Genomic DNA, 16,605 nt, shown 5'->3' with positions numbered 1-16,605 from the left:
TGGGACAGATGTACAGGAGGATAGTGGTGGGGCAGATGAGAAAGGGAGTTACAGTGGTGGGGCAGATGAGCAGAAAAGTTCAGTATTAGGACAGATGAGAAGATGGTTCAGCAGTGAGACAGAGGAGCACGGGGGTACGGTGGTGGAGCAGATGTGCAGGGAGGTAGTGGTGGGGCAGATGTGTAGGGGGTTACAGTGGTGGGGCAGATGAGCAGGGGGTTACAGTGGTGGGGCAGTTGAGCTGGGGGTTACAGTGGTGGGGCAGTTGAGCTGGGGGTTACAGTGGTGGGGCAGATGCACAGGGGGTTACAGTGCTGGGGCAGATGAGAAAGGGGGTACATTGATGGGACAGAAGAGCAGGGTGGTACAGTGGTGGGGCAGATGTAAAGGGGGTTACAGTGGTGGGACAGATGAGCAGGGGGGTACAGAGGTGGGGGAGGTGTGCAGGGAGTTACAGTGGTGGGGCAGATGTGGAGGGAGTTACGGTGGTGGGGCAGATGTGCAGGGGGGTACAGTGGTAGGACAGATGAGCAGGGGGTACAGTGATGAAACAGATGAGCAGGGGGGGGCAGTAATCTGAGGTGTGAAGTGTGGGGTTGCAGGAATTGGGGCTGATCTGAAGTGTGGCGATACAGGAATTGGGGCTGATCTGAGGCGTGAGAGTGGAGGATGTTCATTTCTCATTACTACTCAAGTAGTTTACAGCATTTACTTTATAAAAAAATCCTTTTCGTGATTGATAGTGTGAAGTTGACATTTTTTTTTTATAAAATCAGCACGCTCAATTTCTTTGAAAACATTTTTTGGCACACTGTGCTCAAAAGATAGCCTACCCCTGTCTTATATAGTGCTGAGTATTTTCACCAGAGTTAGCACCTAAGGCTTGAATAAGAACTATCTCCAATACCACTCCATAACTAAGCTGTCCAATGAGTCGTGATCAGTTTGGACACTCGGAGGCCACCTCTGTAGCTCCACATTTTGATTCTGATAGGTTCAGCTGATTGCACTTTCATTACAGTGCCTTCATGGTTATGCACTAATTCTCATTGGGCATGCATACCTCTGAACTTTAGATTGGTGATGTTTGGAGCTCAGATAACCATATTTTGTGTCTGTGTTTTTACCCTTGGTCCGTGTGTGCATGTCAGGTCACCTGAGGCCAGGTGACAGATGCACACCGCTGGGGTTAGGAGCGCACCACTAAGGATGTGGACCCTTTGTCTGACTGCTGCGGATAGAGCTCTGGATGGTTCAGGAAAGCAGCTACACCTGAACACCGACACAGACCAAACAGGAAGCTAGAGCATAAGATTCCCCAGGGCGCAGAATCTAAGAGCCAGCAGGTTTTCACCAGAGCCTCTAGTGGTGAGGATGGATTTGGCTGCAGCTGATTCCAGGTCGCGGCCCCCGAGGTCTCCCAGCTCCGGCTCACGGACAGAGCAGAAGCAGCAGTACAGGGTTAAACACAGGATAGTCAGGAGAACAAGCCAAAGTCGGGGCAACTAGCAGACAGGGATGGTCAGGAAGGCACGCCAAGATCGGGGTCACTAGCAGACAGGAATAGTCAGTACATGCCAAGGTCGGTACACGGAAGTCAGAGATATACAGCAGGACGCCACACCAGAAGCCTAAACACAAACTTTGCTCGGCAAAGCTAGCTTGCAGTGCGCTGGGTTAAATAGTGTTTCCTGTTGAGAGGCTGGAGAGGAGCCATGCTGAGAGCTCATACCTAAACACTCAGGTGTGAGGGCACGCTCTCTAAAGCTGAGACACAGACCTGAGAGGTAAGCAGACAGTCAGAGCATAAAACATTACTGCAGATTCAGATTCATGACAGTACACCCCCCCCCCCCCAGCTCTTAAGAGGCCTCCCCCACTTGGGACCAGGCTTGGAGGGAAAATATGAAATGAAACTCCCTCAGAAGGCGAGTTGTGAAGACCTCAGAAGGAATCCAAGACCTCTCCTCAGGACCAAAATCCACGAAATATTGAAGACTTCTGTAATATTGTTTTAAGTACAAGAACCACCGAATTTCCAGCCTTGTAATAACCTGCATATAATGAGTCATAACCCCTCTCTAAAAATTGTACCAACAGTGGCTCAGTTTTTTTTTAATTCCTGGTTGGGCTGCAGTTTTAAGCCTAATGTTTTGGCTTTTTGGATCATAAGAGAGTCATTATAGCAAAACAGGTTGGTAAAGCTAAACTGTTGGTATCAGCCAGCTTACAATGTCCTTCTAAAAATTCAGTTTATCTATTGAAAAATGGGTGAATCTGGCACCAGTTTTAAAATATTATTTGAGGGAAAGTTAAATGTTTCTATTTAAAGCTTTGGTGCCTATTTTGATAAAATTGTGTCAACTGCAAATAGTTTCAACAGGCAGATTTGTAACATATTGCTTGCCTGGCCATACTGTATGTACCAGGATTCCCAGAAGATGAAAAAAATGCAGATACTCAATGTGATGAAGCAGACTTCAAAACACTTGAAATTAGAAATGATGCATAATAATTAATTAAACTGATTTAGTGATACAATCAATTTGGATTAATCGGACAGAATAAACTGAATACATACAGGTGTATACCTCAGGGGTTTTCGATTACTGTATATAATGAGCTAACATCCTTTACATTTATATATATATATATATTTCAGTGCCAGTTGTCACACTTTGAATGACAATTGCGTGGTCATGCAACACTGTACCCATATGAAATGTTTATGATTTTTTTTTTCACACAAATAGAGCTTTCTTTAGGTGATTTTTTTTGTAATTCTTTTATTTTCAAAGAAGGTACATTTAACAGTCTAAAATAGACTACATGAATACATGCCATTCATCAGGAGTAGGGATGAGCTTCGTATTCGAGTGGAACCCATGTTCGACTCGAACATCGTCTGTTTGCCTGTTCGCCAAATTGCGAACGATATGGGCCGTTCGCGCCAAATTCATGTGGCGCGTCATGGCCCATAATTCACTGCGGCATCGCAGTGCATTGCTGGCTGATGATTGGCCAAGCATGCACTATGACCCGCATGCTTGGCCAATCACAGCGCCGTCAGTAGAGAGAGCTGTAATTGGCGAAAGCCAGGGTGGTTTTGGCCAATTATGGCTCAGTGGGTTTAAAACACACCCCACACTATATAAGGCCGCCTGCACGGCGGCCCTGTGTAGTGTGTTCCGGCATGCTTAGAGAGAGAGAGAGACAGTGTCATTTCATTTGAGTTAGCTAGATTAGGCAGGACAGTCAGTGAGTTAGCTGCACTTACAGTGTATTGTGTATATATATGCATCCCAGGTGTTGTATATATATATATATATACATATATATATATATATATATATATATATATATACACACTGTATTCAGTTTAGCTAGATCCATTCCTGTTATCTTCCTACTGACAGGCAGGCTTGTCTTGTTACAGTATTTACAGCTACCTGAAGAAAATTGCTGGTGTTCTTTTGATCCTATTACATAGGCGTGCGCACAAGGTCTGCCAGGTGTGCCTGGGCACACCCTAATCACCCTGTGCTGCGCAGATTCCCCTTACTGCTTGGCTGCAGAGAAAGGGACTGGGAAATCTCTGTCCTCAGTCCCTTTCTCTGTCTCAAAAGTGAGGCTGTTTAGACCCCTGATATTTCACCAAAGTCCCCCAATGGGGCTCCTAATAAATTTTTAAAAATAATAATAAATTATTGTAAAAAATAATACAATTGTAAAAAAAGTTATAATAATAAAAAAATAAAAATAAACTACTGACACCAATCTTTGCCCTACTGACACCGTCCACTGCTCTACTGCCGTATATATATATATATATATATATATATATATATATATATAGTGTGTGTCTTTAAGCTTTGGGGTGCACACCCTAATGCACTAGGCTGCGCACACCTATGTCCTTTTAGTACCACAGTCAGGCAGCTAGACTATTTACAGTTAGTGTAGTGCGTCCTCCTCACAGTGTTCAGTTAAAGCTACAAGTTAGTTTAGTGTGACCTCTGCACAGTGTTCAGCTAAAACTACATGTTAGTGTAGTGCGTCCTCCCCACAGTGTTCAGCTAAAGCTACAAGTCAGTTTAGTGTGGCCTCTGCACAGTGTTCAGCTAAAGCTACAAGTCAGTTTAGTGTGGCCTCTGCACAGTGTTCAGCTAAAGCTACAAGTTAGGGTAGTGCGTCCTCCTCACAGTGTTCAGCTAAAGCTACAAGTTAATTTAGTGTGACCTCTGCACAGTGTTCAGCTAAAGCTACAAGTTAGGGTAGTGTGTCCTCCTCACAGTGTTCAGCTAAAATTACAAGTTAGTGTAGTGCGACCTCTGCACAGTGTTTAGCTAAAGCTACAAGTTAGTGTAGTGTGTCCTCCTCACAGTGTTCCGCTAAAACTACAAGTTAGTGTAGTGCAACCTCTGCACAGTGTTCAGCTAAAGTTACAAGTTAGTGTAGTGCGTCCTCCTCACAGTGTTCAGCTAAAGCTACAAGTTAGTTTAGTGCGACCTCTGCACAGTGTTCAGCTAAAGCTACAAGTTAGGGTAGTGCGTCCTCCTCACAGTGTTCAGCTAAAGCTACAAGTTAGTGTAGTGCGTCCTCCTCACAGTGTTCAGCTAAAACTACAAGTTAGTGTAGTGCGACCTCTGCACAGTGTTCAGCTAAAGCTACAAGTTAGTGTAGTGTGTCCTCTGAACAGTGTTCAGCTAAAGCTACAAGTTAGTGTAGTGCGTCCTCCTCACAGTGTTCAGCTAAAACTACAAGTTAGTTTTTTTGCGAGCTCTGCACACTGTTCAGCTAAAGCTACCCGTAGAAGGTTGGTGGTGTTTTCCTGATCCTATCACTACCGCAGGCAGCTAAATAAGCTACAAGTTAGTTTTTTGCGAGCTCTGCACAGTGTTCACCTAAAGCTACCTGTAGAAGGTTGGTGGTGTTTTCCTGATCCTATCACTACCGCAGGCAGCTAAATAAGCTACAAGTTAGTTTTTTGCGAGCTCTGCACAGTGTTTAGCTAAAACTACAAGTTAGTATAGTGCGAGCTCTGCACAGTTTTCAGCTAAAGCTACCTGTAGAAGGTTGGTGGTGTTTTCCTGATCCTATCACTACCGCAGGCAGCTAAATAAGCTACAAGTTAGTTTTTTGCAAGCTCTGCACAGTGTTCAGCTAAAGCTACTTGTAGAAGGTTGGTGGTGTTCTCATACTACAGGCAGGCAGTTGATTTTGCTAGCTGCAGTATCAGTATATATATTATATATCCCAGCTTAGTGCAGCTTCAGGCCATTAGTATGTCTGGAAGGCCAACAAGGAGAGGCAGACAGTCACAAGCCAATAAAAGAGGGCAAGCAGGCTCTGTGTCTAGAGGCAACAGTGCTGGTCGTGGAGACGGTGCATCCTCATCAGCACGTGGCCGTGCGACACGCTTGGCTTTTTTTTCGGCAGCTGGCTGTGTTAAGCCGCAACATGCGAAAGACTTGGTCGAGTGGATGACCAAGCCGTCCTCATCCTCCTCATCCTCTCTCACCCATGCTCAGGGTACTTTGGCAAAGCAGCTGCCAACGCTGCCTCTTCCCTCGGCTCAATGGCATCAGTGACTCCTTCCCTAGCCCCACCATGTCCTCCTGATGAGTCCCTCGAACTGTTTGACCACAGTGTTGGGTACATGCTCTAAGAGGATGCCCAGCGTTTAGAAGGCTCTGATGATGATACCGAGCTACCCTGTTTCCCCGAAAATAAGACCTAGCGTGATTGTCGGTGATGGCTGGAATATAAGCCCTACCCCCCAAATAAGCCCTACTCTGTTTCCCCGAAAATAAGCCCTACCCTAAAAATAAGACCTACAAGGACTTTAACTAGGGCTTATTTGGGTGGTAGGGCTTATATTGCAGTCATCACCGAAATCACGCTAGGTCTTATTTTCGGGGAAACAGGGTAGATGAAGGCAGTAACGTGAGCACCTACAGAGGGGGTGCCCAAGAAGGACAGCAATCTGGCAGACATGCTTCCCCTGCTGCAGCATACTGCCAGGTTTGCTCCAGTGATGAGGAGGGAGGGGATGATGAGGTCACCGACTCAACGTGGGTGCCTGATAGGACAGAGGAGGAGGAGGCACATCACCAACGAGGCAGGATGCCCTCCAGGGGCCAGCCTAAGGGCAGCACACTGACTGCATCACACCCCAAAGCTCCGCATGTGCAGGGCGCTGCTGTCTCTGTGCGTTATTCCAAAAGTTCTTTGGTGTGGGCCTTTTTTAAAACAAGTGCATCAGATCGCACCGCTGCTATTTGCAACATATGTCTCAAGCGTATCTCGCGTGGCCAAAACATCTCCCGCTTGGGCACCACATGCTTGACCAGACAGATGTTGACCTGCCATGCAGTTCGTTGGCAAGCGTATCTAAAAGACCCACAGCAAAGAACAAAGAGGACCTCTCCTTGCTCCTCATCAGCTGAGATCTCCAACCCCACAATACCTTCAGTCCTCTCTGAGACCTGCACTGAGAGGAATGAAGGTGTAGAATTAGGTGTGTCACAGCCAAGTACTTGTGGACAATCTGCTTTCGGTACACGACGTCAGATTGTACCAGGCAAATTTCCCTGCCCCAGCTGCTGCACCGCCGAAAGAAGTTTGCTCCCAGCCATCCACATGCCCAGCGGTTGAATGCTAGCTTGGCAAAATTGCTAGCACTTCAACTGCTGCCTTTTCAGTTGGTAGACTCTGCCCCCTTCCGTGAGTTTGTGGAATGTGCGGTTCCTCAGTGGCAGGTACCCAAACGCCACTTTTTCTCACGGAAGGCGATTCCGGCTCTCTACCGGCATGTGGAAGGCAATGTCCATGCCTCGCTGGACAGGGCGGTCAGCGGTAAGGTGCATATTACTGCTGACTCATGGTCCAGCAGGCATGGACAGGGATGTTACCTAAGTTTCACCGCGCATTGGGTGACTCTGCTGGCAGCTGGGAAGGATGCAGGACAAGGTGCAGTAGTGTTGGAGGTTGTTCCACCACCACGCCTCCAAAATGCCACTACTAATGATTGTGACACACCTCTCTCCTCCACGGCCTCCTTTTCTTCTTCCTCTATGGCCTCTTCCTGTGCTTGGTCCTCGGAACCAGCGGTGCTCCGTAGCCATTCAAGGGGCTACGCAAGTATGCAGGCCAAAAGATGCCATGCGGTGCTTGAGCTGGTGTGCTTGGGGGACAGGAGCCACACTGGGGCAGAGGTTCTGTCAGCTCTGCAGGGGCAGGTTCAGAGGTGGTTGATGCCACGCCAACTTAAGGCAGGAATGGTGGTTTGCGACAATGGCACCAACCTCCTCTCTGCCCTCCAACAGGGACAAATGACCCATGTGCCCTGTTTGGCTCACGTCCTTAACTTGGTGGTGCAGCGGTTCTTGGGCAGGTACCCGGGCTTACAGGATGTCCTGAGGCGGGCCAGGAAAGTCTGTGTGCATTTCTGCCGGTCATATAATGCCAGTGCTCGGCTGGCAGACCTCCAAAAGGAGTTTAATCTGCCCAAGAACCGCCTAATCTGTGACATGCCCACCAGGTGGAACTCAACGCTGGCCATGCTGCAGCGGCTGCACACGCAGCAGAGGGCCATCAATGAGTACCTGTGTGACTATGGCACCAGGACAGGGTCAGGGGAGCTTGTTTTTTTTTCCCCATGCCAGTGGGCTATGATCAGGGATGCATGCACTGTCCTGTCACCATTTGAGGAGGCCACGAGGATGGTGAGCAGTGACAGTGCATGCATCAGTGACACTGTCCCCCTTGTTCACCTGTTGAAGCACACGCTGCGTGGAATAATAGACAGGGCACTTGAGGCAGAACAGAGGCAGGAAGAGGACGACTTCCTTAGCTCTCAAGGCCCCCTTTATCCAGACAGTGTTCCTGCGTGCCCACCGATCACACAGGAAGAGGACGAGGAGGAGGAGGATTGTGTCAGTATGGAGGTGGAGCCTGGCACTGAGCATCAGCAGCAGTCTTTAAGGGATCAGTCCCAAGAAACACATGGACTTGTACATGGCTGGGAGGAGGTGGCTGCGGACCATGTCGTCCTTAGTGACCCAGAGGACTCCGGACCGAATGCCTCAGCAAACCTACGCTGCATGACCTCGTATTCGTGGTATCAAGGAGAAGGACCAATACTGGCTGGCAACCCTCCTTGATCCACGTTACAAGGGTAAGGTTGCGGACCTTAACTTGCCGTCGCAGAGGGAGCAGAGGGTGAAACATCTTCGGGAGGCCTTGCAGAAAGGTCTGTGCAACGCATTCCCAGAGACTGGGAGGTTACAAACTCCTGTTTCTGGACAACGTGTTGCTGAGGCTTCGGTCAGTCAAAGAAAGAGCGGTGGAGAAGGTGGCCATCTGACCGTTTTAGTCCGCAGCCCCAAGGTATGATCGGTTTCAGCAACCATCGCCAGCATCTGTTTTACATGGTGCAGGAATACCTAGGGGCAAGATCTGACTTGGACACCTTTCCCACCGAAAATCCTCTGGGTTACTGGGTCTTGAGGATGGATCACTGGCCAGAGCTTGCACAGTATGCAATTGAGCTACTGGCCTGTCCTGCATCCAGCGTTCTTTCGGAACGCACATTCAGTGCTGCTGGAGGCTTTGTAACCGATCACAGGGTGCGTCTGTCCACCGTCTCGGTCGATCGACTGACCTTCATAAAAATGAATCAGTCTTGGATCACCACCAGCTACCAAGCACCTGATGCTGATGTAACCGAATAATTTTTTTTAAAATCTCAGATCCCTTCAAAGACTGCCTATGCTGATGCTGAGTGACTATCCTGAGTAATTATCCTCTTCCTCCTCAATGATCACGCTGATAGCTTGTAAGAACATTTTTGGTTCTGGACGCCGCCACCAGTGCCTAAGGCCCAATTTTTCAGCCCCTGTGTAACAGGGGCGTGTAATTACAATTTTTGATGCAATACTTTGCAGCAGGGCTCGTTCCCGCGTTCCAACTAGAGTATCTGTGAGGAGTTGCAGTGTTGTGGCACCAGCACCAGTGCCTAAGGCCCAATTTTTCAGCCCCTGTTCAACAGGGGCACGTAATTACAATTCTTGATCTAATATTTCACAGCAGGGCCCGTTTCTGCACCCAAGAGCGAGTGAGGACTTACAGTGTTGTGGCACCAGCACCACCACCACCACCAAAGGCCCAATTTTTCTGCCCCTGTTCAACAGGGGCATGTAATTACAATTCTTGATCTAATATTTCACAGCAGGGCCCTGTGAGGGCTTACAGTGTTGTGGCCACAACAACACCTAAAGCCCAAATTTCTGCTGAGTATATAGGGCAGGCCCCTACTTTCAAACATCCAACTTACAAACGACTCCTACTTACAAACGGAAGGAGACAACAGGAAGTGAGATGAAATCTACCCCTAGGAAGGGAAATTCTCTCCTGTAAGAGTTAATATGGGAAAAACATTTCTCCTTTCCACTGATGCTTTATCACCAATCCTTGTTTCACAAAAAAACCCAAATTTTCAAAAAACATTTGTCATTGTGACAAAAAGTGAGGTGAAATCTTCTGAAGAGGAGCACAGACAGCAACACAAATGTCACAGGGGTGATAACCCTTCCCTATGTTTTCCAAAAAGCTTAAAATAGATTTTTTGGCTGGAGCTAAACACGTTAAAAATGTACCAGTTCAAAATTACAAACAGATTCTACTTAACAACAAACCTACAGTCCCTGTCTTGTTTGCACCGCCTGTATACTGCTGTTCAGAGCACAGAGCCTGTATACTGCTGTTTCCTTTTTTAATTTGGGTGCGGGGTTCCCCTTAATATCCATACAAGACCCAAAGGGCCTGGTAATGGACTGGGGGGTACCCATGCCGTTTGTCTCACTAATTTTCATCCATATTGCCAGGACCCAACATTACATTAAAGCCGCAAGCAGTTTGAAATGACTTTTTTTCCTTTAAAAATGACATTTTGTGCAGGGACTGTTCTAAGCACGGGAAACACGCGCCACTTTACAGGCATACTATAGACACCCCCCAGGTACGATATTTAAAGGAATATTTCACTTTTTTTTTTTTTTTTTTTACTTTAAGGATCATTAAAATCACTGCTCCCGAAAAAACGTCCGTTTTTAAAAGTTTTTTTTGCATTGATACATGTCCCCTGGGGCAGGACTCGGGTCCCCAAACCCCTTTTAGGACAATACCATGCAAATTAGCCTTTAAAATGAGCACTTTTGACTTCGAACGTTCGAGTCCCATAGACGTCAATGGGGTTCTAACGTTTGTGCGAATTTTCGGTCCGTTCACAGGTTCTGGTGCGAACCGAACTGGGGGGTGTTCGGCTCATCCCTAATCAGGAGTTGGGTACAGAAGTAAACTGTAAATATAAGTAAATATGTAATGTTAGCAAATATGTTCTACCCCTTTAGAGGGAGAAAAGACCTCATGGGGAAAGAGATCTATACTCACAGGAACCCCTGGCCTCAGCTCCGGAACAGACAACCAATTGGGGTCCCATGCTCCTCGATGCCAGCTAAGCACAGTGCTCCAGCCAACCTGTGAGTATAGATCTCTTTCCCCATGAGGTCTTTTCTCCCTCTAAAGGGGTAGAACATATTTGCTAACATTACATATTTATTTATATTTACAGTTTACTTCTGTACCCAACTCCTGATGAATGGCATGTAGCCATGAAACGCGTTGAGTTTCCATGGGGTGCTGAGACAAGTCTGGCTTATTACTTACTGGCCCATATATACTTTTTATACATCCAAAATTCATTGAGTACCATGTAATTATCAATGTGTATGTGTACCTATCTTATAGCAGCTCTTTTGCATATGATGTATTAATGCCTGCCAATACGAAACCTCTTGTAGTATATTTATTAACATTTGCTATCTTTTATGTGTTGCCAAGCTAATGTAAATGTATCCATTATGTTTATGCCATTGTGCATGGATATATATGAAAATACTTTTATACTATTGTTACAAATAAAAAATGATTACTATATACTCTACCTCCACAAGTCAATTGCCTCATTTAAAGTCCCACACTCCCTTTTTATGTACTTGAACCCGGGATGGAGGCACATATATTGTGCCTCATTTAAAGTCCCACACTCCACCCTTTTTTTGGCCAGAGCGGAATAAAGTAGCACAGTGTAGAGTAGCTCCCCCCCGACCCAGGAGCAAAGCAGACCCAATGGATCAATCTGACTGCACAACCTCACGAAGGTAGTCGTCCGTATATATAAAGTGTTGCCAAGGTCTCCAGGTCTCCCGAAAGGCCTTCTCCCTGTTGTGCAAGGTGGCGGTGAGATCTTCCATATCTCTCAAGTCATTCACATTAGAAAACCAAAGGGATTTCGATGGGGGATTCTCCGATCTGCAGCAGAGGGGAATGCAAGCCTTGGCAGCATTTAACAGCTGGATGGTGAGGGAGGCTTTGTATTTCTTGATGGGTGGCTCTGTAAGGTGAAGTAGACAGGCCGTGGGGTTCCCCTCCAGAGAAATGTTGGTCAGATGCTTGATCGTGTGGGCCACCTCGAGCCAAAAGGGTCTGAGTTTGGGACAGTCACAGAAATTGTGTAGCATCGTACCCTCTGCGGTACCACAGCACCAACATAGACTTGGGACTTGAGGAAAGAAACGGTGCAGAGTAGTGGGTACCCTATACCAACGAGTCATAATTTTGTAACAAGTCTCTTGGACTCTCGTGGCTATGGAGGACTTCTGGGTGAAATGGAGAATCTTCTCCCTCTGAGAACCAGTAAAGCGGATGCCGTGATCCGTTTTCCACTTGGCGAGGAACGGGGGGATGTATCCTTCCGTGGGTTGAAAGAGGGAGGAGTAGATTAGCGAAAGACTGTGGTGAATCGGCTCCCCACGGTGACAAATGCGTTCTATTTCAGTAAGCTGACGGGAAATGCCCGGCAACCGCAGGCATCTGCAAAGAAAGTTTTGCGGCTGCAGGCCGCTCCAAAAGTCCAGAGGGGGGTCCTTAGCAGACACCCCAGCTGCAGAAATGAGTTGACCGTCAGGCCCCAAAAAGTCACACAGGCGAGACCGATTGACCATGGCCAGTACTTTTGGTGATATTTAACCACTTCAATATAGGGCATTTTCACCCCCTTCCTGCCCAAACCAATTTTCAGCTTTCAGCGCTGTAACATTTTGAATGACAATTGCGTGGTCATGCAACACTGTACCCAAATGAAATTATTATCATTGTTTTCCCTAGAAATAGAGCTTTCTTTTGGTGGTATTTGATCACCTCTGCGGTTTTTAGTTTTTGCGCTATAAGCAAAAAAAGAGCGACAAGTTTGAGAAAAACAGAATATTTTTACTTTTTGCTATAATAAATATCCCAATTTTTTTTCCACAGTTTAGGCCAATATGTATATTTCTACATATTTTTGGTAAAAAAAAAAAAAAATCGCAATAAGCGTATATTGATTGGTTTGCGCAAAAGTTATACCGTCTACAAAATAGGGGAAATATTTATGGTATTTTTATTATTTTTTTTTTTTTTACTAGTAATGGCGGCGATCTGTGATTTGTATCATGACTGTGACATTGCGGCAGACAGAGAGGACACTTTTGGCACTATTTTGGGACCAGTGACTTTTATACAATGATCAGTGCTATATATATATGCACTGAATACTGTATAAATCACACTGGCAGGAAAGGAGTTAACACTAGGGGGTGATCAAGGGGTTAACTGTGTTAACTAGGGAGTGATTCTAACTGTGGGGGGATGGAACTGACTTGGGGAGGAGACCGATCGGTGTTCCTTTATACTAGGAACATACAATCTGTCTCTCCTCTCCCCTGACAGGACGTGGATCTGTGTGTTTACACACACACAGATCCACGTTCCTGCTCTGTGACGAACAATCGCGGGTGCCCAGCGGACATCGTGGCATCTGGGCACGCACATCGGCGGCACGCGCATGTCCCCTATACTGCCATGAAGCCGAGGACGTCATATGACGCCCGCCCAGGATGGGAGATCCCACCTGTGGATGTCATATGATTATACGTGGGTAATGAAGTGGTTAATCACCACTGGGTTTTTTCTATTTTTTGCTAAATAAACAAAAAAATGCCAAAAATGTTGAAAAAAAAATGTAATATTTCCTATCTTCCTATCGGAAGAGGTTACAAAAATTTTCTTGAATGCCCACCTAACCAATTGTCCCTTGGATCCTGTTCCCTCACAACTACTACGGTCACCCTCTTCTTCTATCCTATGCTCCCTCACCCACATCTTCAATCTCTCCCTTTCTAGTGGCATTTTCCCCTCCCCTCTAAAACATGCACAGATCACTCCCATTCTTAAAAAGCCCTCACTGGACCCTACCGACCTGAACAACTTAAGACCCATCTCATTACTCCCATTCACCTCTAAACTTCTAGAACGCTTAGTCTACAACCGTCTTAGCTCCTACCTCAATGAAAATAACCTTCTTGACCCCTTACAGTCTGGCTTTCGCTCGCAGCACTCCACGGAAACTACCTTACTAAAACTCACTAACGATTTACTAACTGCTAAAACCAACAGCCAGTACTCCATACTCCTACTACTTGACCTCTCTGCGGCCTTTGATACTGTTGACCACCCGCTCCTTCTCAATAAACTACATTCCCTTGGCCTCCGAGATTCTGCTCTATCCTGGTTCTCTGGCTATTTATCACAGCGCTCCTTCAGTGTCACCTACAACTCTGTCTCCTCCTCTCCATTGCCCCTTTCTGTGGGGGTCCCCCAAGGCTCGGTTCTTGGACCCCTTCTCTTCTCTATCTACACCACCTCCCTTGGTCACCTAATAACTGCCCACGGCTTCCAATACCACTTATACGCTGATGACACCCAAATCTATCTGTCTACTCCTCACCTCACTCCTTCAGTCTCCTCTCGCATTACTAACTTACTAACTGACATATCAGCATGGATGTCGCACCACTTCCTTAAACTAAATCTCTCTAAAACTGAGCTATTAATATTCCCCCCCGCCCGTGCCCCCCTCCATGACTTTTCCATCAAAATCAACAATGCAACCATCAGTCCCTCCCCTCACGCCAGGGTACTAGGTGTAATCCTAGACTCCGACTTGTCATTTCAGCCTCAAATCCAATCATTGTCAAAAGTTTGTAGAATTCACCTCCGTAACATCTCTAAAATTCGCCCTTTTTTAACAAATGAAACCACCAAGCTCCTCATTCACTCCCTTGTTATCTCTCGCCTTGACTATTGCAACTCCCTTCTCATTGGCCTACCGCTCCATAGGCTATCCCCTCTTCAGTCTATCATGAATGCTGCTGCCAGACTTATCCACCTTACCAACCGCTCAGTGTCTGCCAACCCTCTACTTCAATCCCTACACTGGCTCCCAATCACCCAGCGAATTAAATTCAAAATTCTAACCACAACATACAAAGCCATTCACAACTCTGCCCCAAGCTACATCACTAATCTTGTCTCCAAATATCACCCAAATCGTCCTCTCCGCTCCTCTCAAGACCTCCTGCTTTCAAGCTCTCTCATCTCCTCCTCCCATGCTCGTCTCCAGGATTTCTCCAGAGCCTCTCCCATCCTCTGGAACTCGCTACCTCCATCTATCCGGCTAGCCCCTACTCTTGCTACCTTCAGGCAATCCCTGAAAACTCATCTCTTCAGGAAAGCCTATCACGTCTCCAACTAATCTCCTACCACTTCCACCAGCTCATTCCCCACAGTTACAACCTTTTGTACCACCTACCCCACCCTATTAGATTGTAAGCTCTTCTGAGCAGGGCCCTCTTAATCCTATTGTATTGTATTGTATTATATTATAACTGTATTGTCTCCCTTTTATATTGTAAAGCGCTGCGTAAACTGTTGGCGCTATATAAATCCTGAATAATAATAATAATAATAATAATAATAATATCAAATACTTACTGTAATTTTACTTTCCTGATGGGCCATTTCACACACATAAAGCTTTCTTTTGGTGGTATTTAATCCCCACTGGGTTTTTTATTTTTTGTTAAATAAATGAATAAAGACAGAAAATTTTAAAACAACATTTTTTTTTTCTTTGTTTCTGTTAAAAAACTTTACAACTAAATAATCTATAAATTTAGGTCAAAATGTATTATGCTACATTTCTTTGGTTAAAATAACCCAAATCAGGGTTTGCTATTTAGTCTGTAGGAAAGCTATAGAGTCCACAAACTACAGTATATATCCGAAAATTGCTCAATTCTGATGTATTGACATCCTATCTGATTTCTTGAGGCCCGAAAAAGGACAGTACATGTACCCCCAAAATTACCCCTTTTTTGGAAAGTAGACAATCCAAGGTATTTAGTAAAAGGTATGGCAAGTTTTTTGAAATTGTCATTTTTTGTCACAATTATTTAGAAAATGAAGAAATTAACCATTTTCTTTCTGGGCACTTATAACCCCTTCCTGTCCAGGCCACTTTTCAGCTTTCAGCGCTGTCACACTTTGAATTGCATGGTCAAGCAACACTGTACCCATATGAAATTTTTATCTTTTTTTTTTCCACACAAATAGAGCTTTCATTTCATAGTATTTAATCACCTCTGCATTCTTTATTTTTTGCTAAACAAAAAAAAGACCGCAAATTTTGAAAAAAAAACTAAACGTTTTTCATATTTTGTTATAAAATTTTGCAAACAGGTAATTTTTTCCTTCACTGATGGGCACTGATAAGGTGGCACTGATGAGTTGGCACTGATAGGAGGCATGGAGAGGTGGCACTGATAGGCAGCACTGATAAGTGACACGGATGATGAGGCAGTGATGGGCACTGATAGATGGCACTGGCACTAAGGGGACTGAAGTCCCTCTAACAGAAGCCGATTAACGTATATCTTCTTTTCTTTATGCTTCAGCATGAAGAAAAAAAGGCGATAACCGGTGTGACGGACACCCGTACTCCTGAGGAGTATGTCCGCTGTATAAGCTTCACTTACCCGGTACCAGCACAGTTCAAGATCCCTTAGCCCACCCAGTCACTAGCCATAACTCAGTGTAGGGTGGATAAAAGCATAAAACTTTTACTGAAGAACAAACATAAGTATATATCCCTGGAGAAAATCCCCCCTCCTTGTTGGCATAGAGACACAGGGCGGGGTAAACTTTACATCCAATAACATGAGGCACAGGTACATTCAAACTTTTCAACAAATGTTATAAACAAAAACTGGGCACACAGCTAATTTTGTCAGTGGCAAAGACACTTGAGGAAACTTTCCCCACTTTTCTCTTACTTTACCTCTGGTCTTCATGCTTGAAACATGCATAATACACACATTAAAGAGGGTGGGGTAGCGTTAGTGACCACCATTAACTCCATAGGTCCTGCTGGAAGAAGTGTGGCTTCTCAGGCACCCTGTGCCCCAAACAGACACATTGTAACTTACACATAAGAGGGGCCAGGGGAGCAAAACAAGACTACCTTCACAACCGGCTTCTGTGTATTTCCGCGATCAACTGTCATTGGCTGACAGATGATCACATGGTAAAGGGCCCGCTGTGATTGGCCCTTTACCTCGATCAGTAATCAGCCGAGTCCCAAGGACTCTGCAATCACAGAGCGTGTCG

The sequence above is a fragment of the Aquarana catesbeiana genome, linkage group LG10 (genome assembly GCF_042186555.1).
Source record: "Aquarana catesbeiana isolate 2022-GZ linkage group LG10, ASM4218655v1, whole genome shotgun sequence".
NCBI lineage: Eukaryota > Metazoa > Chordata > Amphibia > Anura > Ranidae > Aquarana > Aquarana catesbeiana.
This window is presented reverse-complemented; position numbering follows the sequence as displayed.